We start from the raw sequence: 15,712 nt of genomic DNA, 5'->3' as shown, positions 1-15,712 counted from the left end.
ACCTTAAAGAACAAATGCATTAAAGTGGAGACCTACAAAGCATGTTCATAGGAGTTCTCTGTACAGTCAGACTCTAGCATTGCATACATAAAAGAAAATAATGTAAAAGAGATTCATAAAGATAGAGTCGTGCCAGATTGTTATGAGTCTTGAATAGCTATTAATCTGAATTTTAATGGGTAGACAACAGTGAGTCACTTAAGAGCTCTAGATCACACCAAATAAGTAAGATTAACCTAGCAGCAAACTAAGGACAGATTGGAGAAGAGTAGATAAACAAAGACCTCAGGCTATTGCCATAGTTATCAGATGTGAAAGGTGTTAAAAAGGAGAAACCCTTAGGAATTCAAGAGGTTTGAAAATGCAATTTAGGGGAAAAGACAAATAGAGCATTCAAGATTTGAATGCAAAAAACTAGTAAATACTGGTACAACTGAAGAATCATCAAGTGAGGGGGAAAACCAGGTTTATTAGTGGAAAAAATAAGATGATTCATGACAAGTTTAGTTTGAAGCAACAAGAGGCCAATCAGATGAAGAGGTACAATAGGCATTTGGAGATAAAGGCTTTAGCTCAGTGGTCAGAAATAGACACACAGATATGAGTCATCTAGAGCAGGGCTTCTTAAACATTTTCTATTCACGACCCCTTCAACACTTCTTAAACTATGGGTCAAGACTCACAGTTTAAGTAGAGTGCTACAACAATAGCAATAAGATTGCCAAGGGCATTAGAAAAGAGCCAAATGACAGAATTGCAGCAGACCAACATTGTGCACAACTCTACAAGGCTTGACGAAAAGGGTTTTGAAAAGACAATTAGGAGCAGTCTTGTCTCCCCAAAGCCAGGGAAAAGCAAATATTCCAACTTGGGAAGAAGTTGAGATAGCCTTTTCCAACCCTGGGAATACAGACATGATCAAAGGGGGAGGATTCAGAAAGTAACCGAAAAAAGCAAAAAAGACTAAAACCACCAAAGATTTTAAAAGAAAGTTAATTAAAAAGTAGAGCACAAGCAGGATAAAAAAAATACTAAAATTATAAGGAAGAGTACTAGAAACTCAAAAAGACCACAAACTTCTCTAAATAATTATTACAAGACAAAGGAAATTGAACCAATCCTCAATGGGAAGGAAGGAGGGAAGGAAAGAAAGACTTATTAAGGCCTTACTATGTGCAAAGTAGTATGCTAAGTGCTGGGGTTTTGAAAAGTAAGACATTCCCTGCTCTCAAAGAGCTCACACTCTAATGGGGGAAACAACATATATGGAAAGTTTCAGCTGCAAGTCAGATGAAAAGATCCCAAGGCCCTTAGGGTATATAAAAGAAAGTCAGATGGTGATACCACTTCTTTAACGTCATTTCCACTGAGAAAATCATATCCACTTCTCATGTTGAACCATTTGAAAGAGACTTTGCAGGTAAGAATTTTTTGGTCCTTCAGAAGCCTCCTGGAACTCCAGAAACAGTTGCCAGGCTGCAATTCCACTGGGGTTGCTTCCCAAGATGACAGCTGCAAGCACCAGGCTGAAAGAACTGCTATTTCAGATGACCAGGGTCCTAGGCTGTCTCTGTAGGGTTCTGAGAAGAGATAGCAGTAATGGTGGTGATTCAAATTGCCTAATACAAGAAAACCCCAAGACAGAATGCAACCACAATCAATTGTTTCAGAAGGGTGTAAAAAAGAAACAGAAAACAGAAAACTTAGAAGGAAACAAATATTAGAATTTATGATGAGCACATATATTATGGACAGAAATAATTAACAGAATAGAAAAACTTGAATCTACAGTGGTGAGTCTCTCCAAAAAAAAGCTAAAGAGAGAACAACAGATTTGGAATACAAATATAATGAATCAATGGGATACTCTGGAGAGAGAAGCAAAAAACAAAAAAGATAAAAGTGCACATGCTCTCTATACACACAAGAGTCATTGATCTCAAAGACGGGATGTATACAAACTATCTAAGGATCATTGCAGGTGTCCAAGAGGAACAGGACAAATTAAAACACCTGAACATCAGAATGTAGGAATGAATCCATTTTTAAAAAACTGCCCAGAACTTCTCTATATAGAAAACAAAGTACCAATTTAAAGAGTCCACACATCATCTCCAATAAGAAAAATATAACCCCTAAGTTTCAAACTCCAAGACACTTAAGTGGTCAAATTCAACAATTTCAATGACAACCAATTCTGCAGAAAGAGAAAGGCCTTCAAATATGAGGGGGAAAAAAATCACATAACGAGACTACTGCATAGGGAAATAATAATATATCCCAAAAAGTAAAGAAGTTCAAAATGCAATTCAAAATGGTTTAACTAGCAAATATGAGTCTAATACTCACTTTTAATGGACATTTGAAAAAGCAGTATTGGCGCTTTCTGGAAAAACAAACAGATATGAGCAGAATAATGAACCTGCAAATACCTCAAACAACACAAGGATAAGAAAGTTAAATAAATCCAACTATCAAGAAAAAAATAATGAAATAAATCACTCTATCTCTAAAGATGATTAAAAACAACAGGGAGACAACAGGGATTTTTTTTTTAAATACACAAGGGGATAAAAAAAAAGTAGAATTTAAAGGAAAAGAAATGACAGCAGAAGAACAGGCCTAAAACACCACAACCCTCTCTCCCACATCCCTCCTTGTAACAACAATGCTGCTTGTAGCTACTGTGGAGGTATAAGGCCAATAACACCAACACACAGGAGGGCTGCTAGCACAGGTTCTTTGATCTGCTTTTCTAAGGAAAGCAACTTTAAGGGGTTAACAATCTTAATTTAATTATACATATATCATTCACTTAGTTCAGGAGAAAAAATCAGCACCCTAAACTTCAGAACAAATACCAACAGAAATTACAGACAGAGACAATAACACAAATCAGCAGACAGGGCTTCTTTCTGACCAGAGCAATACATACATAGTTACCAGAGAGATAAGCACCACCATCTAGGTTCTCAAAGCCGGGAGGACTCCTTAACAGCTTCCTAGAGTCTTGCTGACAAAGTCAAATGAACACTCTTCTAATGAGTGAGCCCCCAAGCAAAATGCTAACCTCAGAGTATATATACACGCTTCTTCAGGGTCAGCCCACAGAGGGAGTCACAACCATATGACTCAAACTCATGTGACTTACGCTTTCCTCTGACTTAAGCAGGTCATCAAAGACTCTTGATTGAAACAAAGGCAAGACTCAAAGGCACTTGATTGCCTTACTGCTGAGAAGCACTCCCAAAAAAACAGCAAAAAATCCCACCCTGGCGGAGCCAAGATGGCAGCCGGAAAGCAGGGACTAGCATGACCTCCCTGCCGAGTCCCTCCAAAAATCTATAAAAAATGGCTCTGAACCAATTCTGGAACAGCAGAACCCACAAAACAGCAGAGGGAAGCAGGGCTCCAGCCCAGGACAGCCTGGATGGTCTCTGGGTGAGGTCTATCCCACACGGAGCTGGGAGTTGAGCAGAGCAGAGCCCACTGTGAGCAGCTCGGACCAAACAGACCAGGAGCCGGGCGGAATGTGCCCTACCACCCTGAATCAGTGAGCTGCGGCAGTTACCAGACTTCTCAACCCACAAACACCAAAGACAGCAGAGAAGGTTAGTGGGAAAAGCTGCGGGAGTGGAAGGAGTTCCTGGTTCGGCTACCAGCCCCTGGGGCAGCGGAGGTGGGGCAGCAACAGCTGCTATTGCTTCTGGCCCCAGGCCCACCAGGTGGGAGGAATTACGTGGTGGATCAGAGCAGGAATGCACAGCCTGCTGAAGATTTAAGCCCAGTCTGGGTTGGGGGTTCTTGGGGAAGGAGCAGTGCTGGCGTGGCAGAGCTGGCACATCCCCCCCAAACGTGGAACGTAGAACTCTTTAGTCTACGAGCAGTCATACCCCACTGAAAAACTCAAGGGTCAAGTTAGTTGTTTGGGAATATGGCCAGGCAGCGAAAGCACACCCAGATTCAGTCTCAGACTTTGGATTCTTTCTTTGGTGACAGAGAAGACCAAAACATACAGACAGAAGAAGTTAACAAAGTCAAAGAGCTTACAACAGAAACCTCCAAGAAAAACATGAACTGGTCTCAGGACATGGAAGAGCTCAAAAAGGGTTTGGAAAAGCAAGTTAGAGAAGTAGAGGAAAAATTGGGAAGAGAAATGAGAAGGATGCGAGAAAACCATGAAAAACAAGTCAATGACTTGCTAAAGGAGACTCAAAAAAATATTGAAAAATACACTGAAGAAAACAACACCTTAAAAAATAGACTAACTCAAATGGCAAAAGAGCTCCAAAAAGCCAATGAGGAGAAGAATGCCTTGAAAGGCAGAATTAGCCAAATGGAAAAGGAGGTCCAAAAGACCACTGAAGAAAATACTACTTGAAAAATTAGATTGGAGCAAGTGGAAGCTAGTGACTTTATGAGAAATCAAGATATTATAAAACAGAAACAAAGGATTGAAAAAATGGAAGACAATGTGAAATATCTCATTGGAAAAACCAATGACCTGGAAAATAGATCCAGGAGAGATAATTTAAAAATTATTGGACTACCTGAAAGCCATGATGAAAAAAAAGAGCCTAGATATCATCTTTCAAGAAATTGTCAAGGAGAACTGCCCTGATATTCTAGAGCCACAGGGCAAAATAGAAATTGAAAGAATCCATCGATCGCCTCCTCAAATAGATCCCAAAAAGAAATCTCCTAGGAATATTGTCACCAAATTCCAGAGCTCCCAGATCAAGGAGAAAATACTGCAAGCAGCCAGAAAGAAACAATTTGAGTACTGTGGAAACCCAATCAGAATAACCCAAGATCTGGCAGCTTCTACATTAAGAGATCGAAGGGCTTGGAATACGATATTCCAGAGGTCAATGGAGCTAGGATTAAAACCAAGAATCACCTACCCAGCAAAACTGAGTATCATGCTCCAAGGCAAAATATGGACTTTCAATAAAATAGAGGACTTTCAAGCTTTCTCAGTGAAAAGACCAGAACTGAATAGAAAATTTGACTTTCAAACACAAGAATCAAGAGAAGCACGAAAAGGTAATCAAGAAAAAGAACAAGAAAAAGAAAGTGCAAGGGACTTACTACAGTTGAACTGTTTTGTTTACATTCCTACATGGAAAGATGACATGTATGATTCATGAGACCTCAGTATTAGGGTAGCTGAAGGGAATATGCATATATGTATATATGTTTATGTATGTGTATATATATATATATATATGTGAATGTGTATGTATGTATATATCTATGTGTATATATATATAGAGAGAGAGAGAGAGAGAAAGAGAGAGAGAGAGAGCGGACACAGGGTGAGTTGAAGATGAAGGGAAGATATCTAAAAGAAATAAAATCAAATTAAGGGATGAGAAAGGAACATATTGAGAGAGGGAGATAGGGAGAGAGAGAATGGGGTGGATTATCTCGCATAAAGGTGGCAAGAGGAAGCAGTTCTTTGGGAGGAGGGGAGAGGGCAGGTGAGGGGGGAATGAGTGAATCTTGCTCTCATCAGATTTGGCCAGAGGAGGGAATACCATACATACTCAATTGGATATTTTAACCCACAGGAAAGAAGAGGGAAGAAGATAAAAAAATCGGGGGACGATGGAGGGGAGGGCAGATGGGGGTGGAGGTAATCAAAAACAAACACTTTGGAAAGGGGACAGGGTCAAGGGAGAAAATTCAATAAAGGGGGATAGGTTGGGAAGGAGCAAAATATAGTTAGTCTTTCACAACATGAGTATTGTGGAAGGGTTATACATAATGATACACGTGTGGCCTATGCTGAATTGCTTGACTTCTTGGGGAGGGTAGGTGGGAAGGGAGGAGGGGGGAGAATTTGGAACTCAAAGTTTTTAAAAACAGACTTTCAAAAACAAAAAAAAGGGGGGGGGGTTTGCATGCAACTAGAAAATAAGATACATAGGCAATGGGGAGTAGAAATTTAGCTTTCCCTACAAAAAAGGAAGGGAAAAGGGGATGGTAAGAGAGTGGGGTGACAGAAGGGAGGGCTGACTGGGGAACAGGGCAACCAGAATATACGCCATCTTGGAGTGGGGGGGAGGGTAGAAATGGGGAGAAAATTTGTAATTCAAACTCTTGTGAAAACCAATGCTGAAAACTAAATATGTTAAATAAATAAATTAAATAAAAAAAAAATCCCACCCTGCTTGCCATTACACTCCTACAGGTGAAACAATATATTTTGTAGGAATAAACTGCAGCATGAGAAAGTGAGCAGAAGGGGAAAGATAACATAGAAGACAGTGGGGAAAGTGCTGATATACACTAGTAATGTTCATGAGTGAAGAAGAAAAGGAAAATAACTCCAGTAGTTTCTCACGAAGAAGGGTTATAGGAAAATAGAAGAGATAGCAAAGAAAGGAATTTAAACAAGAGGAAAGAAAAACAAAGGTCTCAATCCAATGGGAGGAATGGATCCCACCCAAGGGCACTCACTCCCTTGAAGAAGGAAATATATTCTATAAGGGGAGATAGGGACATCACAACGGGTCTAATCTGCAGGAAGTGAGAGATCACTTCCTCTGAAAAGTATTAAGCTTCCATGGATCGATAATATCCTGACACAGAAGAATGGAACCTGGAGCTGCTGGGGGCAACTGCCACCCAGAATAGTATAAGGACACAAACCCAAAGAAGCAACTACATGTCAAATGGGCGGGGGGGGGAGGGGGGGGTCAGTTGACCATGGGAAGGGCAAAGGATAGAAACAGACTGCAGAATTTAGGACAAAGGGAAACATCCGCCATGAAGCTATACATCTCCTCTCATTATTTCCCTCAAGAATTAATACTTTTAAGAATGAGGTACCGTGGTATGGGGGCAAAATTTACAATGGCAATAATACGGATATTCATATTCAATTAAGAAAAACATTTTAAAAGGAAAGACATGCACAGAATAGCTGAGGCTAGGACAAATTCACTCTGCACTTAGGTAAATACAAAAAAATATAGGGGAACAAAAATCTTGATTCAAGAAAAAAATAGTAGAGACATGAAATGTAAGAAAATATAAACCAAACTCTCATAATTTTAAATATGAATGGATTAAATAATTGAATAAAATGGAGAATAAAAGGTTGAAAGATAAGAAAACAATACTACAATTAAGAAAAACATTTTAAAACGAAAGACATACATAGAATACATAGGTGAGGTTAGGACAAATTTACTCTGCACTTAGGTAATTAAACTACCTAGAAATTGAAACTGTGCCATGTGACAAAGCAAAAATAAAAATTCACACTACAAACAGAAAAACAAGGAAAATACAACTCAAATAGCTGACAAACAGCTAAAGAACTTAAATAACTGAAAGAATATTCAGGGCTCAAAACTGGGTCATCACAATATAATTAAATGACAATATTACCAAAATTTATTTAAAAATTTAATATTATACCAACCAAACTACCAAAGGGATATTTTTCATTATTTTATTTTTTTAAACTTAAATATACAATAAGAAAAGAAAAAACATAATATAAACTTAAATGCTAAAATTTAAATACAAAATAAGAAAAGAAAAAAAGCATTGCCATGTGCACAACCGAACATTAGAGAGGATTCAAAATATACAGCAATAAATTTCCATTTCAAGAAAGTCTATATAATAGATATTACACACTGTGTTCAGAGCTGCCCATTTTTTCTTTGCTTCCGTTTAAGTTTTCTTTTGTTCTCTACTGTACACGTTTTACTTTGTTCTTTTTTCTTCCCCATTTCTCCCCCAAGAAGGCTACAATTAAATGTGAATATATATGTGTATGTGTGTGTGCACGTATGTATGTGTGTATGCGTATATGTGTGTATGTATATATACATGTGTATGTATAGATCTATACACGCAAACATATATACATACATATACATATACTTATCTATAATCATACTCATACATAGACACATATATTCATATGCATCTATGTAAGATCGTACTATATTTGTTTGTCCTCTGTTTCTCTGAGGGTGGATAACATCTTGATTAAGTCTAAGTCCTTCCATATTTCTCTAAGTCCACTAACTCATCATTTCCTACACCACTGCAATATTCTAATCTTATACTATTTATTTTAAATAGTCTAAAACAATATTGATTAATATGGCTGACATATAATGTAGCAAAGGATATTCTATAGGTAGAAAAACATAATGGTGGGGGGGGGGTTGTAAATGTAAATAATAAAAAAAGTAAAGATGAAAGAAGAATAGCACTTCCAGACCTCTAACTTTATTATAAAGCAGCAATCAACAAAATCATTTGGTACTGGTTTAAAAAAATGACAAAAATAGTTCGACAGAACAAACTAGACAAGGAAAAATCAGAAATCACAAAACTCAATAGCCCAGTATTTGATAAGTCTGAAAACATAAATCACCTTGGAATGAACTCCCTAAGAACTGCTGGAAAAGCTGGAAAGCAATGTGGTAGAAATTAGGCTTAGAGCAATATCTTACATTATATTACACAATAAATACAAAATGAACACATGATTTAGAGTGCATACCATAAAAAACTTTAGGAAAGAAACATATGATATGCCTTTCATAATTATGGGAGGAAGGGGGAGGGAGAGGGTATAAATACTTAACCAAAAAAGGAGAAGAGGCAAAAGCCAAAACAGCTTTGTTTATATGAGATTCAAAAACCTTTGTACAAATAAAATTACTGGATCTGGAGTAAGAAGGGAAGAGGCTGACTGAGAAAAAAAATATCTTTGTTTCAAATATCTCTAATTAGAGATTGACTGTTTTTGCTCTTTGTCCTTCATGCTCAAAGAGGACCACAACATCAGGGAGGTTATACCATGACATGCAAGTGAAATGGATTTAAGTGAGGGAGGGCTGTGCAAAGTCACCAGCCTCACTTTCCCCTCCAGCACCATCTGGGTCCAGTGGCAAAATTATATGGAATTCATTCATTCATTTATAAGGGGTGTATATCCAAGATACAGACAACAGAAACACATAAGTTCAAACTCTCTTCACCTACAGATAAATGGTCAAAGGATATGAACAAAAGAATTTTCAGAAAAAGAATTGCAAACTAGAAATGACGCAGGACAGAAAGTATCAAATCACTGATAGGATGAGAAATACAGAATAAAACAGCTTTGAGGTTTTACCTAAGACACAGCAAAAGGACAAAGAAGACAAAACAGAGGAATAGTCAATGCTGGAGGATTTGTAAAGACAGGCATACTAATGCATTGCTGCTGTAAATTAGTAGAACCATTCTGGAAAACAATCTGGAATAGTAATATTTTAATAATAATAATAGCTAACATCTATACAGCCTCTATCTGCAAGCACTGTGCTAAGTATTATACAATTATCTTATTTCATCTCACAACAGCCTTGAGTGATAGATGTTATTATTCCCATTTTACAGATGAGGAAACTAAGAGAATAAGTCACTTGCCCAGAATCACACAGGAAATGTCTGAGGTCAAATCTGAACTCAGATCTTCTTGAATCCAGGCTAGGTGCTCTATCCACTGTGTGTGCCACTTAGCTGACCACAAGAGAAAAGAACTGGATACAAAGCAGATACCCATCAATTACAGAATGGCTAAAGAAATTCTGAAACAAGAATATAATGGAATATTCCATAAAAAATGATAAAACATGAAGCATTGAAACATATAAACTGATAGAGTGAAGTAAGTAGAGCCAATAACAGAATATACACAGTGACTGTAACAATGGAAATGGAAAGAATGTTATTTTTAAAGTGAACATTATGTAATCATAATGACCAAGCCTAGCCCTAAGGAAGACTGGAAGGAAAAAAAAAGTACCTGTCTCTCTTTTTTGAAAAGATGGATAATCTTGGATATAAAACAATGAACATGATGTGTGGCTCAGTTGATACGCTGGTTAGTTTTACTGAACTGTTTTTCTCCTACTTATTTCTTGTTACATGAGATGGCTCTTTGAGGTAAGGATGGGATAGGTATACATAGAAATAAGGGAAACATAAAATAAAATGCATATTATATTTATATATCGTGTTAAATATGAGCATATTTATTTACAAAATATACTACAAAAACAAAAGATATCAATAATTTTAAGTGTCACATTGTTGGACCATACCCAAGTTGGTATCCAACAGAAAACTAATGAAAGAGTTGAAAGCAATTCACAAACGTAATAATAATGAGCTAATATTTATATAACACCTACTACATGTCAGGCACTTGCTAAGCATATTACAAATATTATCTTATTTGACACTCAGAACTCACAACTACCATTTTGCAGTTGAGGAAATGAAGACTGAGACTGACTGTTAGTGTCTGAAGCAGGATTTGAACTCAAGTCTTCTGGTCCCCGGGCTCAGCATTCAATCTGCAATACCACTTAAAAACCTGCATAACATCGAGGTAAATTAAATTAATTTATTGACTTGGCATGAGCTTACTACTGTTGACCTATATTAGAGGGGTCTTCATAATCAAAAAAATCTAATGGAGAGTATCAATCCAAACCACCTAAGATCACTTTTACAAAAAGATCTAATAACCCAATTATCATTTAAAAAAAAAAAAAGCAGATATGCCTTGTCAGTAATTAGTATGGAAAAAAGGAAGCCAGCAACCAAAACTGACCAACTTACCCAGTCCTACAATGCACTGGAGTAACTACCTCCTACGGGTCAACTTGACATCAAAATACTCTAAGGATTTAAAAAAAAAATTCAATTAAGAGCACTGAAATGTTTACAAAGAAATATGAGGAAAAGTAACCCATGGTCCAAAATCTTTCATGGTTAATTTCCAGCAAGTATCAATGAAGACTCCAGGTAAGGCTATCAAATACCTCTCAAATTACTAGCTGTGTGACCCTAGGCAAGTCACTTAACCCTAATTACATCAAAAAAAAAAAACAGAAAGGAAAAACTAATAAATAAGACTAATTGAAGGGCAAGTGAAGAAGGAAAAAACTACTTGACTGAGAGAAAAAGGAAGCAAGATAGCAGAATAAAGGCAACTCACCAGAGTTTTCCCATATTCCCCTCAAGACAATGTTAAAATAATGCCTTGAAACAAATTCTGGAGCAGCAAAACCAACAAAAGAAGGAGGGTGGGGGAATACAATTTTCCAGTCCTACAAAACTTAAAAGATTGGCCGAGAAGTCTTGTCCTTTGGGGTGAGAGTAAAGCACAGTCCAGGGTAGGCCATGCCCAGACAAGCCAGTAACAGGCCTTGGGGATGAATGAAACAGCAAGGGGTGGCTTCTGGAGCTCTCAGCACACAGACAAGGGTAGGTTCTGGATGTCTAAGTCAGCGGGGGTAAGAGGGGTCAGAAAACTGTACAGAAGGAAATTACAGGGCACCATTTGCTGACACTGGGGATAGGACTGTGTTGCACTGCCCATACGGTTCCAGGATGTAGTCCTAGGGCAAGAAGGAACAGAACTGGGGAACCTGGTCACAGTTCCAGGGCAGAAAAGAGCGCTTGTGGTCACTCAAAGACCAAGGCACAGGCCAGGAGAGTAGTAAACACACCTCTCCTTAGATCTTGGAAGAACTGAAGGAAAAAAACCAGAATTAGCTTTGAAAACAGCAGCTGACAAAAAACCTGAAACTTGTTCCACCCCTGAGCATAGCACAACTTTAATAAAAAGTTAAATGTCGAGAAATGGGCTGGAAAAATGAAAGGGCTACAATGCAAAGTGCCCCCAAAAATGTGAATAGGTCTCAGGCCCAAAAAAATTCATGGAAGAGTTCAAAAAGGAGAATGAAATAAAAACTGGAATCCTATAAAATGTTGAAACACATGCAAAGGAGTGACACATGCAAAGAATAAAAATAGATTAAAAATTGGAAACTAAATAATCCAATCCTAATGAATGAGTGCATCAAAGAACAAATCGTAGAAACAATCAATAATTTCATTAAAGAGAATGACAACAATGAGACTTCATTTCAAATTTACAGGATGCAGTCAAAGCAATACTTAGGGGAGAATTTATATCTCTAAATGATTACATCAATAAAACAGGGAAAGACCAGATCAATATATAGGGTATGTAACTAAAAAAAAACTAGAAAAAGAACAAATATCAAATCTAACTAAACACCAAAATGGAAATCTTGAAAAATCAAAAGAGAGATTAGTAAAATGGAAAATAAAGAAAACTGAACTACTAAATAAAGCTAAGAACTGGTTTTTTTTTTTTTGAAAAAAAATAAAATAAAATAAACCATTGGTTAATTTGATTCAAAAAAAAAAAAGAAAACCAAATTACTAGTATCAAAAATGGAAAGGATAAATTCACCACTAAAGAATAGGAAATTAAAGCAACAATTAGGAGGTATTTTGGCCAACTGTATGCCAGTAGATATAGCAAGTTAAGTGAAAATGGATTAATATTTACAAAAATATAAATTGCCCAGATAAATAAAAGGGGAAATTTATTTAAATAGCCCAACACTAATTTCTATTAAAAACACCAGAGAGCAGAGGAATAAATGGAAGTTTCCTTAAAATGAAAAGAAGTATCTAAAACCATCAGCAAGCACTATCAGTAATGGGGATAATCCACAGGCCTTCCTAACTAAGATAAAGCAAGAATGCCCATTATCACCACCATTATTCAATACTGTCCTAGAAATGCTAACTATAGTAATAAGAAAAGAAAAAGAAATTGAAGGAATTAGAATAGGCAAATGGGGAAACAAAACTATCATTTTTTGCAGACAATATGATGGTATACTTGGAGAATCTTAGAGAATAAACTAAAAACCTAGTTGAAATAATTAACAATTTTTGTAAAATTGCAGTATATAAAATAAAACCACAGAACTTATCAGCATTTCTGTATACTGCCAACAAAATCCAGTAGGAAGACATAGAAGAAAATTCCATGTAAAATAACTGTAGACAATATAAAATACCTGGGAGTCTACCTGTCAAGACAAACCCAGGAACTACATGAACACAATTATAAAACACTTTTCACACAAAGTCAGATCTAAACAAATGGAAAAATATTAATTACTCATGGCTAGGCTAAGTCAATATAATAAAAACAACAATTCTACCTAAATTATATTATTTATTCACTGCCACACCAATCAAACTACCAATAAACTTTTACAGAGCTAGAAAAAAATAATAAAATTCATCTTAAAGAGCAAAAGGTCAAGAATATCAAAGTAATCAATGAAAAAAAGTGAAGGAAGGTGGCCTTACTGTACTCAAACTGTATTAGAGATAATAATCAAAACAATCTGGATCTAACAAAAGATTAGGTACACAATACACAGAAGTAAATGACCACAGTAATGTAATCTTTGATAAATGCAATGATCCAAGTTTTTAGGACAAGAACTCACTATCTAACAAAAAATGCTAGGAACACTGGAAAGCAATTTGATAGAAAGTAGGTATAGAACAAGATTTCACATCATATATACCAAGATACAGTGAAAATGGGTACTTGACTTACACATAAAAAGTGATACCATAAGCAAATTAGGGAAGCATGGAAAAGTTTACCTGTCAGATCTATGGATAAGGGAAGAATTTATGACCCAACAATAGATAAAAGAGCTTTACAGGATGCAAACCGGATAATTTTGATTACATTAAATTAAAAAGGGTTTGCACAAACAAAACCAATGCATCCATGGTTAGAAGAAAAGCAGAAAACTGGGGGAAAATTTTTACAACAAGTTTATCTAACATAGGTCTCATTTCTCAAATGCATATAGAACTGAGTAAAATGTATATAATTACAAGTTGTTCCCCAATTTATAAATCATCAAAGACTAACAATAGTCAGTTTTCAGAAGAAGAAATCAAAGCCATCTATAGTCATATGAAAAAATGCTCTAAATCGCTACTGATTAGAGAAATGCAAATTAGAACAAATCTGAGGTATGACCTCAAAACTGTCAGACTGGGAAATATGACAGAAAAGGAAGAAGTGGAAAACTAGGACACTAAATTTAGCACTGTTCATGGAGTTGTGAACTGATCCAACCATTCCAGAAAGCAATGTGGAACTATACCCCAAAAGGCTATAAAACTGTACATACCATTTGACCAAGCAATACCACTTCTAGGTCTGTATTCCAATGAGATCAAAATCAAAGGAAAAGAACTTATATGTAGGAAAAAAAAAATTTATAGCAGCTCTTTCTGTGGTGGTTAAGAACTGGAAAGTAAGGGGATACACTTCAATTAGGGAATGGCTGAACAAGTTATGATTGGAATGTTATATTATTATGCTATAAAAAATGACAAGCAGGAAGCTTTCAGAAAAACCTAGGACTTACATGAACTGATGCAAAGTAAAATGAGCAAAAACAGAAAAACACTATACACAGTGATAGCAATATCATATGATGAAGTCTGAATAAGTTAGCTATTCTCAGCAACACAATGATCTAAGACAATTCCAAAGGACTTACGATGAAAAATCCTATCTACCTCCAGAGAAAGAACTGGGAGTCTGAATACAGATAAAAGCATGACTTTTACTTAATTTTTCTTGAGATTTTTTTTGGTCTGTGTTTTCTTGGACAACATAACTAATATGGAAAAATGTTTTACATGACTGCACACATATAGCTATACCAAATCACTTTCCATCTCAATGACAGGAGAGGGGAAGGAGGGAAGGAGAGAATTTGGAACTAAAATTTTTTAAAATAAATGTTGAAAATTGCTTTTACATGTAATTAGAAAAAAAGTTTTTTTTTAAAAAAGAACATAGATGTAGAGCAAAAAACAATGTAGGGGAAGAAGGGTCTAAATAACTAGATAAAAGCAAGAAATAAAAAGGAACTAATAAAGCAAAACCCCAAAGTGAAAGAGATAAGAAATGGGAGCAGGGGAAAGCCAATATGGCAGCTAGAAAACAGGGACTCACTTAAGCTCTCCCCCAAATACCTCCAAACACCTGTAAAAATGGCTCTGAATAAATTCTAGAGCTACAGAACCCATGAAATAACAGAGGGAAATACGTCTCCACCCCAAGATGGCCTGGATGATCCCTGGAAAGGATCTATCACATCAGGCTGGAAACAGGTTAGTGGGAAAACTGCTAGATCAGGGTAAGAGAAGGGCATGGTCTGGCCCCAGCCCCTGGGGCAGAAGAGGCAGCTCAGCAGCAGCAGCAGGAAGCTCCTGCAGCTGCCGGCTGCTTCCAGCCCCAGACCCACACAGTGGGAGGAATCAAGCGGCAGATCATAACAGGAGTGCAGGAATTGCTTTGCCGGCACAGAGGTAGAGTTCTCTTGCTTAGCCCTGCTTGAATCTAGGTCATGGTCCTGGTTGGCAGTTTTTAGAGGAGGAAGACTGCTAGTATGGCAGAGCTTGTGGTGATGGTAGAGTAGAAGTAGCTCTGAAAACAGCAGTACAGGGTCCCTAAAGCTTGGGATAAAGTACTCTCTACTCTAAAAGCAGTCATACCCTGACAAAAAGCTCAAGGGCCAAGTAGCTGGCTGGGAACATGAGCAAGCAGTGAAAACAAACTCAGACTCAGACTATAGAATCTTTATTTGGTGACAAAGAAGATCAAAAAAACATACAGCCAGAAGAACTCAACAAAGTCAAAGAGCCTACATCAAAAGCCTCCAAGAAAAATATGAATTGGGCTCAGGCCATGGAAGAGCTCAAAAAGGATCTGGAAAGGCAAGTAAGAGAAGTAGAGGAAAAATTGGGA

Source organism: Trichosurus vulpecula, chromosome 4, assembly GCF_011100635.1.
Source record: "Trichosurus vulpecula isolate mTriVul1 chromosome 4, mTriVul1.pri, whole genome shotgun sequence".
Classification (NCBI taxonomy): Eukaryota; Metazoa; Chordata; class Mammalia; order Diprotodontia; family Phalangeridae; genus Trichosurus; species Trichosurus vulpecula.
This window is presented reverse-complemented; position numbering follows the sequence as displayed.